General features: G+C 41.6%; 1 long non-coding RNA gene across 1 annotated transcript; it reads left to right on the forward strand.

The window, feature by feature from the left end:
• Positions 1 to 745: 745 nt before the first annotated feature.
• On the forward strand, positions 746 to 5064 carry LOC123971532. Its single transcript, XR_006825219.1, has 3 exons — positions 746 to 996; positions 1520 to 1676; positions 2384 to 5064. It is a non-coding gene; the product is annotated as an uncharacterized LOC123971532 (long non-coding RNA).
• Positions 5065 to 6043: the final 979 nt, after the last annotated feature.

The following is a 6043-nucleotide window of genomic DNA, read 5'->3' on the forward strand; positions in this document are numbered from 1 at the left end:
TCTCTACTTGTTATAGTTACACAGTATTAGGGGTGTGGGCTGTATTAAAAGTATCCACTGTTCTCCCATGCTCTAACACACAGTAACGATGAAATGTGTGCTGTTCTCACATTCTTCCTCTGTATGTACACATAAACAACAAGGCAGGGAAATATAAAAGGAATTTATTTTATTGTTTGGGTACATTATTGTTCAGTGTACATGTTCACATCTGAAACAAACTTTACGTGCTTGATAACTCTCCCACCCCGCAGACATCTACACGTCAATACCGATTTATATTCATAGCGGCAAGTGCTATGTAGCTCCACATAGGGGACACATGAAGTGACATATAGCACATTCATGCGGCGTCGGAACCGCGTAGGAAATTCACAGCCGCACCGGCAGAGCTCCAGAATATGCGACTCGGCCGGCTCACGCGCGGACGCGCTTACAAGTGCGAGGGCCCGCCCAACGCTGCTTGCAGCTTTAATTCTCTGTTGTATTTGGTGTCACATGTTCTTGTGTATTGTCACTAGCATTACTTCCTGTTTTATTTTGTAGTGTTCAATTTTGTGTGTTTTTGTCTAGCTTTGTTTCCTGTCTGCTTGATTGCTTATGTGTTCCACGTGTGTTAATTGCCCTGCCTGTGTATATATTGCCCTCAGTTCTATTCAGTCCTTGTGGTGTCATCATCTTATGTTGGGTGTTCTACCTCATGCTCTTTTTTTCCTGGATTTTTGGATTATTCCCTTGTGTTGGATTTAACCTGTGTTTGGACTTTGTACTCTGCCTTGTTGGAATTACCCTTTTGTTTGGACTCTCACCTTGAGATAAGTAGTAAGCCTGTTTTGTTTGGTTGAAATAAATCTTTATTTGAACTGCAACCTCCTCGTCAGTGCATTTTGGATCCACATTCCTGTTTCCCTGTCGTTATACTCAGCCTACCTGATACCTTCAGCAATCCAAAACAGCATTGCAAGGGGCAGACAGGGCACTACGGAAACTTAAGAGGTACAAAAGGGTTAATCTCTATAAAAAGACTACTGCATCTGAATGCAGAATTTGTAAGCAAGGGGCAAGATTTTGGTATTGGAAGTGTTCTGGTTTCAGTTTGTAGTCCGAGTAGAACTGAAGAATCACGTTTGAGTGGGATTTGGTTGCATGCAGGTAAACAGTCCATGTAGAGAGCAAGAGTCGGCTATTGTCCGACAACGATTTAGCTTTACATCAATTTTGGAAACATCAAATGTATAAAAGGAGTGGATGTAGTCACCATGATGTCAGCCATTTGTTTGTGGACTAACATTTTGAATCCTCGAGGTTGGCATTTTGGCAGTCGCTGTCTTGATTTGGTTTATTTATTTATTTATTTTTTTGATTAATTTACTAAATGAACATGATGCTACGTTAAAGAAAACTAACGGTTGAGATCATAAACTCATTAGGAAAGTGTTTAGGGTGGTAATAAATCGAATGGGAAGTAGGGTCATTTTGCCATTATATCTAATGCAATTGGACTTCTTTTTGCAACCAGTGGACCCACACCCTGCTGGTTGAAAGAATGCAGGTTGCATTGGCTTCACTTTTCAAACACAGAGGTTCCCACTTACATGGAAGTTTGGGTTACAAGATTGCAGAAGAGGTCATGTGTTGCAAGCTGATTTCCACAGGAAACAATAATAAAACTACAGGTAAAAAAAGATTGAAGAATTGGAAATGATGATAAAGTGCATTTTTTACTCTTTTTCCACAGGAATGTCTGTAGTTTTTGTGTGGAGTCAACATGGATGTGCTGTTAGAAGAACAAATACTGTTGGTCTTGACATCATAAAAATGATTATTTAAAGCTGATGCAGGGAAGCGGGTGTAGGAGTGGATTTGTGGAGAAATTGTAAACAATTACAACTCCTTTGTTGTGGAGTGCCTTTTGATTCTTCTGTGTTCAAAGTCTTCCCACTAAAGGAAATCCATACACATGCTGGCTGGATGTTGAAACACAATGGCCTGTACATATTTGCTTCATAATTAACGTAAACAACAAGTTACAATTATAGCTTTATGATTTTGCCCAACTAGTCTTTTGATTACAATTCATGTCAATAGCTACAGTAACTGTTTGATCATATCACAGTTCGTTACTCTTTAAGAAAAAACAGATCATACTGTAATTTTTGATTTATTAGCACCAGTGAAAGGTATTAATTACATTTTTTAATGTTCAAAGCTTTGTGGCTGGATACTTTTCCTCTGAAGATGCCAGTTTTTGCTTCAACTATTTGATGGCTTGCCCTGATGTTAAATATTACAGCCATATGTCATCTGTTTTTCTTCCATTTGGTGTGTTTACCAGAGAGCCAGGATCATAACTCCTGCAATTTCATTCATCTACATTTTGCAGGAGAGAGCCTGCCTAGGAGGTCTGCTCCCCACCTTTGCTGCATACAGTTGTGGCGAAGCACTGCTTTCCCTGAGTCATCTTACTGTTTGCCAAAATTGTTTTGAGGGCAACTAAAGGGCTCTCTCTTTGGCTTCCTACCACACCACAGCTTTTGCTTCTTCTGCCATAGAGGTAGCAGTTCTAAAGACTGAGTGACACTCAGCCCATTTATAAACTTAAAACAGTACCTTTTTTAAATGCACAAAGGGCAGTCATAATGCTACAGCCAAACACCCACTATCAATTCCTCTGCCAGAGAAGCCCATTCAGCTACTGTTGAATAGGACACACTGAGCAGTTCTCAGTCAAACCATTTCTATAGTCAGTCAGTTCTATAGTTAGCCATGGCATTGAGGACCATGAAGTGAAACAAAAGTAACACTGCTACATCTTTACTTAATGTTATCTGAGATTATTGTAACACCACATTTAGAAAGGTACAATAAATGCAAATCAACATTAGGTATGTGCCGGTCAAGCAAAAATTATGCCGGCTAATGTTTACTCAACTCACTTCTGTGAGACTCAACTCACTTCTGTGAGACGCAACTCCAGACAGAAACACTTGGCTAGGGAAGGGTTGGTTGCCCTATACTGTGTAGATGTCCATTAGCTGTGATCAGCAGGGAGGAGCCAGATTGACCTGATTTAATTGGAGCAGTGGTATACATAGATTCTCTGAGGGACAGTGCCTAACACGAAAAAAGGAACATCTTTTCCACAGTTCTAGGGTCAAGGCTCAATTTTGCCCAAAGGTCATATGACAACACCAATAAAGCAAAGCAGAGAGTTCAGCAGTGCACCAGGACTGATCAGAGGGGCACTTAGGGGGGGTACTTACTGGGGAACAAGGGCTGTATACAAAGTGTCACGACCTTGGATTTGAGTGTGGTGTTTTTCTGTTATCTTGTTAAATGTCCTTTCTGTTTTACCCATTGCCTCTGTGTTCTTGTTTAGGTTTTGTTAGTTGAGCATTGCTTCCTTGTTTTCTGTTGCATTTAGTTACATTTTTCCTTGTGTATTGTCTGTAGCTTTACTTCCTGTTTTGATGGTGATGGTGATTGGTGTTTTTGTCTAGCTTTGTTTCCTGTCTACCTTGATTCTTAATGCGTCTCACCTTTGTTTAATTGCCCTGTCTGCTTGTGTGTGTGGTGTGCCCCTGTATATATTAGCCTCAGTTGTGTTCAGTCCTTGTGGTGTCATCTTCGTATGTTGAGTGTTCTGACTCGTGCGCTGTTTCTCTGGATTCTCTTGGCCTTTTGTTGGATTTTACCTGTGTTTGAACTCTATGTGACTCTATGTATTCCAATAAACATGCAAACTGATCCAGCCTTGTTTAATGTCTGCATTTGATACCACACCTCTGCTTCCCTTCCGTTGCACTCAGCCTTCCTGATAGTATGACACCACCAAAAACTATGGACCAAGCAGATACTGTGGTGAATGAACTGGACCTTTTGCTTTTCGATTTAATGTGGTTAAAGGACGAATGGAGGAATGCTAACTGTGTTAAGTCCTGGCAAGCAGCCCTGTTGAAAGCACACCGGGAGGTAGTCTTCAAGCCCTGGCTGCGGGGTCAATTACCACCCGACACCTTGCCTGTTAGCCTCCAGCCAGTTAGCTACCGGCCAGCTTCCCGGCCTGCTAGCAACCAGCTAATCAGATTCCACCAGTCTGCCAACATGCCCGTTTCCCGGCCTGCTTGTGCTCCAGCGGCTAGCCACTATCCTGATTCCCAGCCTTCCAGCACTCCAGCAGCTAGCCACCTGCCTGTTTTCTGCCCGGCCAGCTCCACAATGATCCACCACTCCTATGTCGGAACCAGTCTGGCCATTCAGCCTGGGTCCCTTGGTGGTCACAGGAGTAGACATGGCCATCAAGGCTGCCGAGGTCAGCAGCAGCCTCAACCAACCCTTGCCCCAGAGTCTCTACGGCCCAGCCCTACAGCATCACAGTTGGCTAACCCGCAAGAGTATTGCCCGGCGCCAGTGGGGTGGTTCTTATCCAGGCAGATTCTCAGTCGGCGGACCGACCAACACCAGCTCTGTTGGTGGTCCAGCTGACTTCTGCTCCTTGTACCCTGTCGGAGGACTGATCGACATCAGCTCCGTTGATGGTCCAGCCGACGCCTGTTCCCAGAGTCCAGTCCGTGGTCCGGCCGACTTTTTAGGGACGTCTGGTATCCATCCCTTAAGCGTGGGGGGGTTGTGTCACGACTTTGGATTTGAGTGTGGTGTTTTTCTGTTATTTTGTTAAATGTCCTTTCTGTTTTACCCATTGCCTCTGTGTTCTTGTTTAGGTTTTGTTAACTGAGCATTGCTTCCTTGTTTTCTGTTGCATTTAGTTACATTTATCCTTGTGTATTGTCTGTAGCTTTACTTCCTTTTTTATTTTGTAATTTTGGTTATTGGTGTTTTCGTCTAGCTTTGTTTCCTGTCTACCTTGATTCTTAAAGTGTGTGTGTCTCAATTGTGTTCAGTCCTTGTGGTGTCATCTTATGTTGAGGGTTCTGCCTCATGCACTGTTTCTTTAGATTATTCCCTTAGGTTTGGAATACCTTGGCCTTTTGTTGGATTTTACCATTGTTTGGACTCGGTACTCTGCCTTTCTTGGACTTTACTCTTGAGTTTGGACTACCTTGCTTTTTGTTTGATCATCTCTGTAAGTGACTAGTAGTTAGTATAAATAATAAATAAAATAAATATAAATATATAAATAAACCTGCAAACTGATCCAGCCTCGTTTAATGTCTGCCTTTGGGTCCACACCTCTGTTTCCCTGCCGTTGCACTCAGCGTTCCTGATACAAAGGCATTTGAATTGACCAAGGGCAAAAATAAACCATGGAATGCTTTAATTAAACAGGCACTCAAAAGGGTTTTAGCAAATATATAAAAAATACACAGCAGCTTTAAAGTAAGTAGCTTGTTTTCAGAGCATTGTGTACTGCATGAGCCTAATTTTGCTACATGACATTATTAACGTAAAATATAGGTCATTGTCAAAAATATGGGGCAATTAATTGGTTTGATTTTAGGTCTCTGAAAGCAGACCCAGATCTTAAAAAAACCCCAGGATGTATGGCTATTCCATTGGGGCGACACCAAGTAGAAATAATATAACCAAGGTGGTTTGAGATCCTTCAGGCTGCACCCGAGTCTCAGAAGAGCATTTGAAAGGATGATAGAACTGTGCATCCATACAGCAAGCAACTTGATAAATTAGTCACTGGAGGTCCATTACTTTTCTATCAAAAGACAAATCTCCGTACAATGACAGTGCTGTTTATTTTAAAGAGAAAGGTAGTAAATGTATGATTAGATTGATACACTTTGCCTTTAAATTATACCCTTTGATAAAGACCACTGTAATTTGATAAACATCTTTACCATTCATCATAGTCAATATGCCATTTATATTATCATCCAGTGTTTTTCCACGTATTTAGAATTAGAAATCTGCCAAACCAGTCTATACACCCAATGTGTAAAGCCAGTCCAGGTGACAGTGAAGCATAAAATAATTAATGGGCTGACAAGCAACAAAATCTCTGCATATGTTAAATGTTTGTAGGATAAAGTTGTTCACACCTCTCTGTTATTCGTTGGCATCAATGCTGTTT

This window comes from Micropterus dolomieu, linkage group LG05 (assembly GCF_021292245.1).
Source record: "Micropterus dolomieu isolate WLL.071019.BEF.003 ecotype Adirondacks linkage group LG05, ASM2129224v1, whole genome shotgun sequence".
Classification (NCBI taxonomy): Eukaryota; Metazoa; Chordata; class Actinopteri; order Centrarchiformes; family Centrarchidae; genus Micropterus; species Micropterus dolomieu.